Raw genomic sequence first — 15923 nt, forward strand, 5'->3', positions numbered from 1 at the left:
GTTTTTCACAGTCACAAAGTTCAAAGTTCACTTGGCTCGTTTTTATGAACAAAAAGAAGAAAAAAACGGTCTAATTTTCCCCCCGGATGTCCATATAAGGAGTTGTGTATTATACCGATACTATGTCAGATTCATTTACAAAGACTAAAAGGAGATCATGTGCTGCTTCCGTTTGAATATTAATATCTTCATGTAATCTGGACATAAACAACAGAATATACATATACACATAAATATGACTTAGGATGGAGCCCAGCGTGCTGTCGTGCCCTCCTTCCTTCCTGTCTGTCTGTATGCTGTAAAGTAAAATATTCATAGACTCCGTCTGTCGTGAAGGGATAAACATCGGGATGATGTCAAAGTCAGAGTCAGACAGAAAATAAAAACGCTGAGCGTGTCCTTGTTGGGGTCACGACAACTCCTTGGCGCACTTTCCCAGGTGTTTGAGAGTCTGTGTGTGTGTGTGTGTGTGTGTGTACGTGCATAAGGTATATATTGTATACACACAAAAATCATCAATACAAACAATCGCTGCGTGTGTTTCTGTGAATGTGTAAATATACAGTACATGTCGCTGACGTCACGTCTTCTTCATACCACGGTATGTGTAGTGTGGCGGTCTGTCCATGGTGTGACCCCACACGTGGAGGATAAAGCGCTAGAAGACCGATGATCCAATTTTTGAAAAATACTACAGCCATAAAATCAATATAAATCCAGGCAGCCTCATTATCCTGATGGTCATGAGAGGCTATAAGGGGCACAAAGTCATGCATGTAAACACATAAATGCACACGGGCACAGGTACACACACACACACAGACACACACAGACACAGACAGACACAGACACAAAGAAAGAGCCACACACACACACACAAAGAACAAAGGGACAGACACAAAGAAACAGAGGCAAACACGCACAGAACCACTAAACAGACGGCACGAGCCTGACAGCGTGCAGCAGCAGCAGCACCAGAGCTGTTCCATACAAAGTGGGCCTGCCGACGAACAACACTGTCTTCATATGCTACCAGCGCAGCGGCAACACGTCATGAATGCAGCTCTGGAGAGGACAGTTTAGTGAGGTACACAGCGCGGGAGACGCTCGACAACACGGCAGCCCTGGGCAACAAAACCAGTGTTCGTGCAGGTGCAAAGGAGAGGAAAACACAGAGCAGAGCACTCAGACCCTCGCACACAAAGACATGGAATAATAATCATGAACACTGTGGCTCACATTATTATTATAGAATATATATCATCATAATACGACTGTAGAGGAATAAAATGACTTAACATAATGGTGGCTTTCACCGTTCCTAGTATTAACCTTGCATTTGCAGCAAGTGAAGTGTTGACAGCGACTCGCGTGCAAAGAGAAGGATACTGATCTTAGTTATCTTAGCGACGTGTGGCTCAGTTAGCAGGGAAGGAAGCTGCGGCGCTTCCAATTGCATGGTATTAACGTCTGTCCTCAGTGATCCCCATACACGAGGCTCTAAATACGGCCGCGCGTTAAAGCGCATCCTCGGTGCGTCTCCTGCGACCACACGAGATCAGCTCCACGCCCTGCGTCCACGCTGACGTCACGGACTGTTTAAGAGGGCAAAATAATGATTTTCCTCAGTCTGACTTTAAATATGTCTGCTGCCAGTGTGTGTGTCAGGAGAAGCACTACTCCCGCTGCTGTAACATGAAAAAAAAACTGTGTCAATCACTGTTACTATTAAAATATTCAAATTAATTAATGTGTGAGCACTAATTAGTGTCAAAAAACAAACAAAAAAACCCAGATGACTTCAGGACGTACTGCTTTCATGCAGCTCAGTAGTGCATTAGATCACACATACTCATTTATTTTACAGCAAATGACTTCATTTGTATAAAACAAAGCTGGACTCATGTATCAGTCAGTATCTGTCTGTGGATGCGGAAGCTCTTACTAACATGTTATAATCTTCTGTGTTATTATGCACAAAACGGTTTTATGGAGATTTAGCTCCTTTGATGAGGAACCCGTTCTATAGTTTAAAGGACATCTATTTATTTATTTTTTCCCGCCACTCGTCTATAGAAGGACACTCACACATGCACACGGCGGCTAACTTAATTTCAGAATCAATTAATTAAAAAGCAGAGTCTTCTCCCACAGGGAGGGAAAGACAAATTTGAGTAATTTAATCCTGGTACACAAATCAGAGCTACTCAGCTGCAGAGATATGAGAGGACAGGATGGATGGAGGGACGGTTGATGAATTTTAAATAGTCTAGGCAATTTAACTTGGTCGCTTCAATTTGACACGACTCCCGACTGTAATAATTTTCCCTTTCTCTCTTCCTTCACTGTCTATTTCCATTCATTTGCAGGCATGCCAGGAGACATGTTATTGATTTTCTGATGTGCAGAGGTAGTGATAGTGTGTGTGTGTGTGTGTGTGTGTGTTCTCCATAGCTGGTCTAACCTCAGGCACAAAAATCATAAAGAAAGACTTTCTCTCCTCCCTGGTGTTTCTAAAAAAGACTTTCCCTAATAGGCCAGAGGAAAAAAAAAGAATAATAATAATAATACTGAGATAATCTCTTCCATATGCCACAGGTCTGTGTGTGTGTGTGTGTGTGTGTGTGTGTCAGAGAGAGAAAATATGTGCGTGTTAGGCAAGCAATGTTCATGCAGGTGAGTGTGTGTGTGTGTGTGTGACCCAGAAACAACATGTGGTCTTCCATATTTGTCTGATGTTATGAGAGTTAGCTTGGGAGGCAGTGAGGGGAGCGCTCTGATTCCTGCTTCTAGCAAAAGCGTCAACCGTCTCCTGCGCAGCGAGAGCCTTGAAACGCGATCATACACCGTGTACTCATGTCCCGTTTTCAATTACAAATTCACAATTCTCTAATCACACACTTAGTTACATGGAAGCACAGTGCTGGACGGCTGTTTTCTTCATCGCGTGTTTGTGTGCATCAGACAGCACGGGGAGCAAAAGGGAGAAAGGTGAACAAGAGTTAGCACCAAGGAGCAAAATGTGAGACAGACAAAGTGAGAAGAAAGAGAAAGCCAAGTTGGAAATTGATGGCGTAATTGTTGACTGCCGCTCCACTCTTATCTTGGTTTCACAGAGCTCTTCTCAGTCCAAGCTTGTTTCTTTCTTGCTTTCCAATCTGTCTTTGAGTGGACCAAACCTGGCAACTTGCATACTCCTCTCTATTTCCCCCCCCTCTCTCACCTGCCCTTGTATTTCTCTCAATCTCTGTCTTTCTCCTCTTGTATCTTTTTTTTTTTCCTTCTCAATGCAGCTTCATCTCACTGAACACCCATCACCCCTGCAGAGAGCAGTGGACTGGAAAAGAGCAGCAGATGCAGAGGAGTGCGGCCATCTCGGGGTCAGAGATGAGTCTGCAGCAGGACAGGAGACAAACACAGAGTCTGCCTTTGTCTCTCTCCAGACCATCACCACAAATACACAAACAACTCAAAGAAGGAGATCGTAGTGTGGCACTCCAGGTGAAACCAATGCCACACGGAAACAGAAATTTCCTAATGCCACACTAAAGGCCTCGAAACACTGGTGCCAGGCCATGAAGCATCCCCCGAGCTTTATTTGACAATTCTACAATCACAGAACAAGGGACAGGGTGGAGAAAGTTATGGGGCCTAGGGAAAGACAATAAACGTTGTCATAAAGTGAAGAGACCAAACAATATCCAGAGACAACGAGGAAGAGAGAGGTGGGCCTATGACATAATCGTAGCATATTGGCTGTATAAACCAATTTTTAAGCTGCTAACTGCTACGCTAACATCCTCGTGGATCGTGCCACTGATGCACATCAGAGCCAAAGCCGAGAAAAAGCAAAGTGCACTGCATTTCTTCCGGGAGTGAATGCCAATCAAACACATTTCTCCTGTTGAAGCCGGGATTAAATGGGTTTTTTGACCAGTGGAAATTTATTATAAAGGAGTCTTGTGGTAGTAGAAGCAGGCCTAAATGGAGTCGATTCATACTCACGTGGATGCTAATGGTGTAGATGTTCATCTAGGAATGAATGCACGGCTTTACCTGTTAATAGCTCCACAGTGACGCAAAACAAAGGCAGGCTCCTGCATGTAATTAGGCTGAACTGTGCTTTTAAAGAGCATCTGTGGGCTTGTTTCCTCTAACAGAACTGGACTTAAAAACACTCATTTCCATTTCAGCCTGTTTAATTACTGAAACAGCAGCGTATACATATTTATATATATTTATATATATATATATATATATCTATATATATATATATATATATATATATATATATATATATATATCTATATATAGATATATATGTATACATACTTATATACACATACATATATAAATATATATAGATATATATACTATATGTACACATATATGTATATATGTGTATACATACATATATACACACATATATACTATATGTACACATATATATGTATATGTGTGTATATATACACATATACACACATATATGTATATATGTGTGTATATATATATGTACATATATATATATATATATGTATATATACTGTGGGCAATGCTGCGCAAGCTAACAGTGTGCATCACTGCAGCGACACAATAGCATTGCGACAAGTGTATCAGGATCAAATATTCAGCAGTGTCCATCTGAGTATTGTTGCCTGCATCTGTCACGCAGTGGTAGGTGGTGAAGAAGCCCCTGGTTCCCTTCTTTTCACAGGAAGAGACACAATAACAGTGACAGGTTACCTCGCAGGAGTGGAGTTCACGTTGGCTGTGAACTCGCCGTGTCTCACGTCGTCCTCTGCTACAGAGGAGGAAGAGGAGCCGTGACTCAGAGTCATCGTACTGTCATAATCTGATTAGCCAGTCACGAGACAAGACATCTCACTCCTCTTCATGGCAATCAGGTTTACATTTCCACAAATCACACTGGCTCTTTGTGAGGACTTCACATTACGGAAAAGACGATGCCTGTCATGCTCTGGACAGAGTTTAACAACCGCTTCACACTGGCCCAAAAGACCCACAATAAAGGGTAACACTGACTTTCCAGTAAGCCCTGATTGGCTTAGTTACCACAAGAGTTAACTTTGGACTCACAATTAGAGGTGCTACAGAGGGTGAACGTCTATATTTTCATTTGGGAGGGGCTAACGACTCTCTCTGATTTTCTGGGAGGCCACGATAACACAGAACAAACACGGGCAGGAAATAGGCAGGGTAGCTCTTAGGCTCCGGACGGGCTACGAGAGCTAAGCTACTCCCACGCAGCAGCTCAGTGGATCTCTGAGAGAGAAGGAGCAGCCATGTATGGGCCCTCCTGCTGCAGATAAGTCTGCATGGGCCCCTCTGCAGTGCCTACCCCGGAGAGAGGCCATTAGCCCGGCTGCAGCCCCTTCCTGGATAAGCTGTGGCTTATACCAGCCTACGAGCCGGAGGGCAACTTTTTATTGTCCTTCCCAAACTTTATGTGTGAGTGTGGGGCAACGGCTTAGGAGGAGCTGTGTGGGATGGAGACTGCAATATAGTGTGTGTGTGTGTGTGTGTGTGTGTGTGTGAGCTCAAGCTGCGCACTCCCAGCACTTCCTGCCCACTAACGGCCAATCCCACGGTAGGGAGAGTGAGCTCTACCGGACCAGAACAATGCCAGAAAAAGGCTGTCATAAAAACAAACTACCATGCTCTGGTTAGCACAGGGCAGAGAGAGAGAGAGAGAGGGAAGGGGCCTGCTTTCCTGTACACACCCCCACACACACACACACACACACACACTGCACACTTTATGTGAATGATTATTCACGCACACACGTTACAAACACATTGTTCCACACACTCGCTCCTTGCTCCAGTTTTCTTTACCGTTATGTTCGTCTATTTGTATACACTATCAAGGAAACAACGACAGAGCTGAATGTGCATATATATATATATATATATATATATATATATATATATATATATATATATATATATATGCACTCAATGCCAAACACAAACACAAGCACAGACTTAGCAAACAATTGGAACCTCTGCTTACTCTGTGCCCAAACAGTTTCGACATGTCACCAAAACCAGAATAACACAAAAGAGACCCGTTCCAGCGGCCCTCTGTGCACAAAACTGTGCGGACGACTGAGCCAGAAAACATCTGCTGAGTCGTGACAAACACAACAACAAGCTTGTGATGAACAAGCGCGTCGAGGGGCCTCAGAAAAACATGCTTACGACCTTACGTGGTGCCCCAAAAGCACAGTTGGCCCGCTGACCAGCTCTCCGAGCCAGCTTTACGGTTTGAACTAAACCCGACTGTGGGCCCACTGTGAGGAGAGAATGTGACGATGAGTGACGATGCAATGTTAAGAGGAAATGGCTGGACACACATCAGTTACACTGGTTATAATTTTGGAAAACACATCGTTTCATGGCCAACGACATGCGGACGAATGTTGCTCTGCAGAAAATAGTCTTAAATGATCCAGCACTCAACAAAACTCGCTGCTATCACTCTCATATTAGTGGATATTATCTCCTGCAGCCAGTCGTGCACAAAGAGAACCAACATCCAGCTGCTCACACCTTTATAAGCTCACCCATCAACACAGGATGCATTATTTAAAATCATCCCATATGCTTCAAGCTCATTATATTTTAATCGCCGACACATCGGATAATTATTTCCTCTATTAATTGATGAATCGTTTGGTCTTAAATCAAAATAAATAGCCGCCATCCGTCCATTAGCCACATGACTTTTCCTCTGAGGACGAGTGGAGTCGCTCCCCGCTGACACCGGGCCAGATGTCACAGAACTGTCTCGCTGGATCTGACCAGCACTCTAAAAGCCTAAATGATTTATTTACGGTGAGACAATCAGCACAACCGAGGAGCTTAAACCTAGAAATGTGGCCTTAATGAGAGAAAACAAACAAACCATAAAACAGTCACTATAGTTTGACTATTTCAACTTTTGTAACTTTGTGGCCTTAGAAGAAGCCTTTTACGTAAACTTCAAGCAAGGACGTTGCTTTATGGACGATGTCATTGTTTCTACAGCAACCCAACCACAATAACAACTCAATTTGAATGGAAAAATGTTATTTATAATGTCAGTAAACAGAGTTAATGGTCTAAATCACGACAGTTTCAGGATAAAATGAGCAAAATACACAGACCACATTATATACAGTCTGTTTTGAAGCAGTAGCTGATTAAATAAACGAAGAAGAACTACATCCATAACCACAGATCCCTGATGTGCTTAGGAAAGCAAAGACTTAGCGGAGGAGGGCTCCGTTTGTGACAATCTGTCCTTCTTACACACTGCACCTTTAACGCACAACACAGAAAGACAAAAAGCTGGCACCTGTGCAGGCGGCGCTTGAACGTCACGCCTACTGTACGTGAACACTCGCGAAGATACAGCGCTGTCATCACAAACACATTCAGACAGAGAGCGCAGAGAGAGGGGAGGGGGCAGCAGATGGGCCAAAGTGGTCAGCTCGTAACAAACAAGCAGGTCAGGGCTCTCCTCATAAATAATGCATTGGGGCTGAAGACACCCCGAGCAGCAGCTTCACCACGTTCTTCTAAATGCCTCCAACTCTACCAGCGACTCAGTGGAGCTAAAAAAAAACACACACAACAACAACAAAAACAACAACAACAACAACAAACCTTTATGTGACGGGCGGAGAGTGCGGATTAGACTCCATCTGTTCGTTCATTTGACAGAGTTTGGGTGATGCCTCTCACTGCTGCACTGATTGTGGGTCAACTAAGCTTAAAGAAAAACAAAAAAACTGAAAAGGTTTTGACTTGCTCGACAGGATCTGCCTCCAGGAACGTCAGCATGCACCATATTGGATTTTCCATCACTGACTTTCCTGGAAACACTTCACCTCCTCTGGGCTTATTTATTTATTTATTTATTTATTTATTGATTGGCCCACAGGGAAGCTGCAATGTTCATGGAGGGCGACAGATATTACTATTATTTTTTAACAATAAGTTGGAAAGCGATCCACAGCGATGGCACGACTGGCACCGGTCCTTCAGCCACTGCCTGGATAATAGGACTTTTCCTCTATCACGGCGTGTTTTTTCATCCACGATGGGCTGAATATGCACTTGTCTGTTCAATTAATGCTGAGCCATATAAGTGGCGAGTTCACGCACTGTGGCAAAAGCAGAAATGACCTCATTATGCCGGACGAACGGAGCCTGGCGCGTACGCGAGTGGAGGAGGAAAAAGAAGAGAGGGTGAGAGAGTCAGAATGATTAGAGAGGGAGAGAACGAGCTCAAAGGGAAGGATAAGTTGCAGAGGAGTAAAAGCTTCTCCTCTTGAAACTGCAATCACAGCTGCTGCCAAAACCCTCAGGATCCATCCTCAGTGTCTGACGGAAACTTCTCAACAGGCCTTGAAGCCACTGTGAGGGAGGGTGGGGGTTTAGCAGGAGGATGTGCTGTGTGTGTGTGTGTGTGTGTGTGTGTGTGCGCGTGTGTTTCTGTTCGATACGAAGAGAAACTTGTTCGCTCTGTAACGGAGCAACATCAATAGCTCAAAGCCGCATCGACGAGACGAAAAGCAGCAACGCCTCTGTGATCTAAATGTAAATAACACAAACACGGGTAAACAAACATCATCAGCACTAGGCCGCGCGTGCGCCGCATACGTGAAATAAAGCACAGGCAGCTCCGAGGGGGCGTTCATGAAAACATGTAAGTGTACAGAGCACGGAGGAACACCCTGAACACAACACAGTCAACATGACGTCAGAACCATCATTTACAGTGTTGTAGCGGGACGCGAAACAAAAACACTTCACAACACTTACGCTGTAAACTTCCAGTTAAAACTGCACGAAAAAGACATTCTAAGGAATAAATGCATAAGATACAGAACGTCATGAGACAGCCGTGTGCCGTTTCTTCCAAAATAAAAGCCCGCCACAGCATTTCCATTCAACGCAGACACAGAGGGCGCTGTTCTAGCGGAGGTAATCGCCTTATTTTTACAAATCACACGTGGTTTGAGAGGGGAAAAAAGAACAAAAAGAACGGGTGTTCCCGTCACTGTTCAGGAAGGGCGAAGAGAAGTAAAGTCATGGGAACAGAGCGAGGAAGGACAAGAAGCAACATCCTCCTTCGGGGGAAACGGACCAAAGATAGTCGTCGGTAATTACACGGTGCGTCATGTCATGTGCCAGTGATATGCTAATGTGCTACACGGCTTAATAGTTCTGTATGAACGGACATGTGTCACAGCTGTGCCGTGTGTATCAACACACACACACACACTAACGACACACAACATCAGGTATCTATCACTCTGACCCTGCACTTCACCGGAGCCCATTTACCACGATGTTTTCATAAACAAGTGTCTTCCCTTCCTTCTTCTCTAAACACCAGCTCCGCCCTGCCTCCTGCTGTTCCTCTCAAACATACACACACACACACACACACACAAATCTGCGTGACCTTGCATCCGGCCCGCCATGAACCATATCTGCACTCACACACACACACACACACACGTCCAGGTTAGCAGGCCCTGTTGGTGAAGGCATCACAACGCGGGTTCACACAGATGTGAACTCTCCTCGGCTCAGCGGGAGCAGCGGGCTCGTTTCAAACAGCAGAAACAAAAAAAAGGGATATTTAAAAGAAAAGAAAGGCAGATATTGCAGTATTTAAATCATTGCTGGGATGGAAAACAAAAAGAAAAAGCTGGCACTTCAACTGTTGCTCAGTGGTGGATGAGAGACAAATAATATAAAATGCTCTCCCACCATCGCAAATACATTATCGTTAGCGGATTGAGATGGGCGTGCTCGGAGCCAGCGTGAACGCGAGCTGAATGGACCGCGTGTGTGTGTGTGTGTGTGTGTGTTCCTCGCTGCTTTAGCCTTACATCATCGTCACCCTATCACGGGAGCTTCCTGAGCCTTCTCCTGCTCCCCATGTGGGCTACGGGATCTGTTGTTGCGTTGACGTGATGCATGTGACACAGGGATGACAATTACACACACACACACACACACACACACACACACAGCAGAGAGGAGACCATCTGCTGCAGTGACTGTGTAACAGTCATGATGTAACGTTGGCCCTTTGGTGTCAAAACAAACAGGTCATGTCACATGAAGTGTGTGTGGGGCGCTGGAGGGTTCAGTTAATTGATTAATTGGGGCAATTATTGAAGATCCTATAGCCACTGAACACTGAAATGATCATTTTGGCTGCTTATTACACCACTTGTGCATTAAAACTGTCAGTTTGTAAACAAAATCGTACTTTTTTATAATAAAAGAACTCTTTTTCTGATATCCCATCCACCGATTCTGAAAATCCCGTCGTATCAAACGACTATTTTGTTAGTTGTATCTCATTTTAGATTTATCCTCTACTCGGATTAAGTTCAAGAGCGACCCGTCCTCCCTAACGACGCACATCAAACTCTTAGAAGTGAAGTATTTCAGGTTGTTTACAAAAAGGACTGGAAAGTAACAAACACGTTTGCGCACTTTTCGTCAAATGTTTGGATCGATCTTTGCGGGAAATCACCGGCACGTTCACGCTGTTATGAAACCACTCGAGTGAGACACACGCACAACACAAAGGACGCCCGGAGGGGACATCTGTCTGCGCTGTACCTGCACGTGAACCTGCACACCTCTGTCTGCACGAGGCTCACGGCACAAGCCTGCCTGTTCTTGCACATTCGGTTCTTTGTCTGCCTGTACGCTGCTTAATTAAGTGTGTGAGGAGCATAAGGGAGTGTGCGAAGGAAGATGGGAAGGCCGGCTGTCCGTGAGGATGTGGAGTCCATTGTGTGTCCGACAATGGAGCGATGGAGTCGACAGGAGTCCTGTGGCTCTCAATGGAGGCATTAACATCTGGGGCCAGAGGGCTGCATGCAGTCTCTGTGTGTGTGTGTGTGTGTATTTTCAAAGCTTCTTCCCCCACCCTTGAAATAATGCAGATGTCAGAGAGACAAGCAAATTGGTTCTAGAACTTATCTCTTACGTAACCCCATCAGTGTTTATATAAAGCATCATGTGAACTTTCTTTCTTATTTGAATTTCTTCTTCCTCTTAATACTCTTGGTTACTGTGAGGTATTTGTTTGGTTAAGAACATATAACTTTGTGCCTCTGACAATAAAGAAAAGGTCCAGGAACATGATGTCATGAGGTAGAAAGTTACTGAAACATGAGTGGAACTTTGTTTAATCTTTGCGGAGGACGCCGGTGGATCAACACGCCTACAGATGTGATGATGGAAAAGAAAACCAAAACAAGACAAACAGACGATTTGAAGGAATCAATCAAACGCTGACGTGGAGTCATCCTTATCTACCTCCTCCATTACAGCGGGGCAATAACACGACTCCACTATATTGCCCACATCCTTCACTGTGTGTCGTCCCTCTGTACAGTCTGTTAGTTAAGTGGCAGTGGCACCATTCAGCTTGTAAAAAAAAAAAAGAAAACCTCACCCCATCCTCCTCCTCCTCCTCCTCTTCCTCATACTACAAACTACCACGTTTTTTACACCAACCGTTGCTCACTGTCCGGCGGGGACGCCTGCCTCCACTCCCTCCTTAGTAATTACAATAATCACCCAAGTGAAGCTAATACCTACTTCATTAAAAGAAAGGCAGTGAGGGTTGGTGAGGGGTGTTTGGGGAAGGGGCGGCGGCTCCATAGGTGATATCTCATGTCATCTGAGGAAGTGGACGCAGCCTTTCCACATCTTCTTTGTGGGAGTGCATGGATGAAGGATGACGGACGTGTGTGTGTTCCGGCTCAAATGTCCACACGTGTGTTTTCACTATAGTCGTGAAGTCATGATGCTGCAAAAACTAGAGCTAGAAACTGTGCTCGGGCAAAGCACAGAGAAAGTTTGGACGATAATATTTTGTGACACTGATGATTATAGAGAAATAAAACAACACACATACATATAAAATAGCCCCCATTTAAACCAAAGACTAAAACCAAGCCTTAACCATTTCAAAGCAAGAGCCTTTTAAAGTTACAATGATGACTAAAAATGACGGATTAGAGGCTAAATGTGTCCTCACAGCCAAACAAAGACACACTAATAACAACAAACTTAGACATCATGTAGATCACGCTCATGCAAACGCGACCGCGCTGTGATTGTGTTTCAACGGGAGTCTAACGCAGATTTGATCCCCTTCCAGCAGCTTGTGGCCGCACTGCGCCGTGTTTACACTGCGCGAACCCGAGATAAAGTTGCACCACGTCGAGCCCGAGACGGCGCAACATGCAGCGGCTACTGTCAACGGCGTGTGCGCGCGGAGCCCCGGAGCTTGATAACGCGTCTTCATTACAAGAAGAGGAGAAGAAAAACAACAAAAAACAAATCGGAACACGGTTCTTCGTGGCAACAGTTGGAGAACCCGGAGACTCGGGACGAGGCTGTTTTTCTGCCTCAGCTCCGTCCACGTCCACTTTTAATCCACTCCCCGCACAACACAGCTGTAAACAAAGGCTCCAAACTTACCTCCTTGTGATCGGAGTGAATGGTGAATGAGAAGAAGCCAACGCGTCCTGCGCTTTTCCTCTCGGTCTCTCTCTCTGACGACAGGTCCACTATCCGCCTCTCGTGCCTCTCCTGACCGTTATCTCGGCTCTTCTCGGTGTTTGGGTCTCAGTTAGAAATTATTCCACATCCTCGTCAGTTCGTGAGCGAGCTCGTCTCGCGGTGTCTCACTTCTCCCCTCGTGTTGCCTCGTTTCTTTTTCTTTTTCTTTTTTTGGATTTCTCAGTGTTTGTGCTGAGAGGCAAATGGAGCCATATGATCCTGTCATTCAGTTTCCACACACAGAGGAACTGGCTCTGCGCGCAACTCACTGCCAAGGCTTTGTAACACGAAACCGGAGGAGGAGGCGGAGGAAGAGGAGGAGGAGGAGGAGGAAAAAAAAGGGAAGGAGAACCAAAAAATCAAAAAAAATCGTAATTCTCTTCCACTGGCGATGAGCTGGAAGGATCTGTGCTGAAGTTACAGTCCCGGTCTGTTCCACAGCGGCAGTGGCGCTGCGTCTCTGTGCCAATCTGGAGCGAGAATGATGTAAACGTGTGTTTCTTTATTGGGCTGCGACACAGTTTGCATCAAAACCATCCTTGTGAGGACATTTAGTAATCACGCAAAACTGCCTGTTCTGGGTCAGAGATACAGGGCGAGGACCGGCTTCATCCAGACCCCAGACATTCTCAAAAGAAAACCCCATCTTCCAGTTTGCTGGTTGAAGCTAAACAGGAAGGAAGAATTGATTGAATAGCCAGAGTCTGCTGACACAAAGTTTTGTTAATTATTTTCCCATTTATTGGAAAATAGATGATGAAGCTAGGGCGATTTGGCCTAAAAATAAAATCCCCGATTTTTTTTCATACCAAATCATTAATTGATTTTTTTCAACTACTAAACAAAATGATTATTTCAAATGTTTTTATTTAAATGACAGAACAAATAAATAAATAAAGTACCAAACTTCCACTGTTTCACCAGACTTCATTTGTAATATAAATGAATAAAAGGTTGCTCTATTCTCTATTCTCTTTGGAGACGGGAGCCGAGAGAGAGGAAAAAGGAAAAATCGATTTTCACTTTTCTAACATCGTCCAAACAGATAAACCGATGAATTGCCCAGCGCTGAATGAAGCACATTTGTGAACGTCCATTTGCAAAACATCAACATCTCCTCAAAAGGTTCAAAACGGCAGCTCGGGTTCATATGGATGAAAACACAGCTGCAAATTAAATCCTTCAGGTACCAGTGAGAGTAAATATTATGTTAGATGATCCTCAGCATCTGTAAAGTGTTATAGACAAAACCTTTCACTTCCCACTGCTGCATCTTCATATAATGTTACCACATTAATACGCTACAAAAGTAAGTGTCCGCCCTTAATAAAGGTCTTGTTTCTGTGCCGTTTTCATCTCAGACATGGACATTCTGTTACAGACGGTTCTCGCAGCAACTCGTTCTGCAGGTTAAACCTCAGTCTTTTACATCTAAATATGTGTAGCTTGCATACAAGCATGTATTATAACGCGATCGCAGATTTCATGTGTTGCCATGATTCAAAGTGTGGCTCTTTGCGTCCTTCATCCGTGCCAGTTTGGTCCTCACAAGTGCAGAGAGACAAGTGTGTGTGTACTCCTGCAGAACAGCAGGGACCAGAGACGATTTAAGGAAAAAAAAAAAAAAAGGCACACAAACTGCTCTCCACCCACAGGCCCTTACTAACACAGAGCAGGGGCCCCCGGAGCCATTACACCGCCTGTTTAAGACTTGTTTCATTTGTGCAAAGCGAGAGTCTGTTTTTAAACAAAGTACCTCCCGACCAGGAGGATTGACCCCGAGACACCCAGGGGTCACGTTTTTTAAAGGGCTCCCACAGTCACAGTGTGGAGCAGGGTGGCCCTGGAAAGAAACCATTGTTGGTCTGGTCCACGTCCACTTCCTGCCCCCGTGAGCGAGGCCTCAAAACTCAGCTCTGACGATCGCTCTCCCTCTGCAGCACAGAAAATCTCCCAGACGAGATCAATACAGCATTAATACAGTTTTATTATGATTAACCCCTCACTGTTTTGGGACTGAGCTGAAGAAAATAGAGGGAATTAAGGATAAAATCTAATCTTTTGTTCATGAATATTTGATCCCCTTTTTAGATGAAGCCCTGAACCCTGCAGGGGCGTTTCAAGGTAAACGGGACCTGGGGGCCGTGCACCAAAACAGCTTTTTTTATATGTTCACCCTTGTTTTTCCTTCAGTTTCTTTCTGAGTTTACAAGTACTTCATGTTCCAAACATTGCTGCTCTTAAATTATGAAGATGTCGGCAGCTATGGTGCCTCATTATGGGGTTTCTGGCCAGGGTGTTGTTGCAGTCTCCTGTACGTACAGTAGTTGATATAGAATTTTAAAGTCCTGGCTATCATTTATAGATTCCTGGTTAAAACTAGCTGTAAAGGGAGACTACGACACAGCATATACTGTATATTTGTAACAGATACACTATGCTGGTGGGCTGCTGAGGAGGGAGAGAGCGGTAAAACAAAGGCTCCTCCTCGTGATGGAAGATGGCACTGGACGAATCATGCAGCGCTTGATTGGAGTACAATATGAAAACCTCCTATGTTGTAAACAGGAGACATTTACACAAGTTAAGTGTTAAAATGTGACTGGGAACTTTGAAGGTCTAGTGTTTGAAGAGAACAAAAGACAAACAGAGGACTCTTTCACTGTGCCCTCCCTTTCTCACATGTGTGGGGGAACTACAGCGGCCTTCACATACGAGACAGGAGGAGCTTTTTCATGTTTTCTTGCAGCGCCATAAATCAAGGCTCCTTTACATGTCATTACATGTCATTTTGTCATTTAGCACCTCTACGAAGTATATATATATGTATACATATACATATATATATATACATATGTGTATATTACATGTCATTATATGTGTATATATGTATATATACACATATATACATATATGTGTGTATATATATACATATACATATATACACACATACATATATGTATATATGTATACATATATGTATATATGTATACATATATGTATACATATATACATATATGTATATATGTATACATTATTAATTGATTATTTATTGATTATAAAATGAATCGACAACTATTTTGATAATCTATTAATTGGTTTAAAGCTTTTTTCGTGATTAAAACAAGATTTCCGATTGTTTAAGCTTCTTAAAAGTGAGTATTTTCTTCATTTCTTTGCTCCGGGTAACAAAGAAATCATTAAAAGGGAATCATTTTGGTTTGTGGACAAAACGAGACATTTGAGAACATCATCATTTCCAGGTTTGACAAACACCGACCAACATTTTTTAAGGTTTTCTGATATTT

The 15923-nt window shown here is 43.9% G+C and overlaps 1 protein-coding gene across 1 annotated transcript in view; it reads right to left on the bottom strand.

The window, feature by feature from the left end:
• Positions 1-13092, bottom strand: part of sema4c (sema domain, immunoglobulin domain (Ig), transmembrane domain (TM) and short cytoplasmic domain, (semaphorin) 4C) — an 87600-nt gene extending 74508 nt beyond the window's left edge. The window contains exon 1 of the mRNA XM_044025713.1: positions 12535-13092. The gene's annotated coding sequence lies outside the window, so the exon portion shown is untranslated. The remainder of the gene's footprint in view (positions 1-12534) is intronic.
• Positions 13093-15923: the final 2831 nt, after the last annotated feature.

The sequence above is a fragment of the Solea senegalensis genome, linkage group LG5 (assembly GCF_019176455.1).
Source record: "Solea senegalensis isolate Sse05_10M linkage group LG5, IFAPA_SoseM_1, whole genome shotgun sequence".
NCBI classification, from domain to species: domain Eukaryota; kingdom Metazoa; phylum Chordata; class Actinopteri; order Pleuronectiformes; family Soleidae; genus Solea; species Solea senegalensis.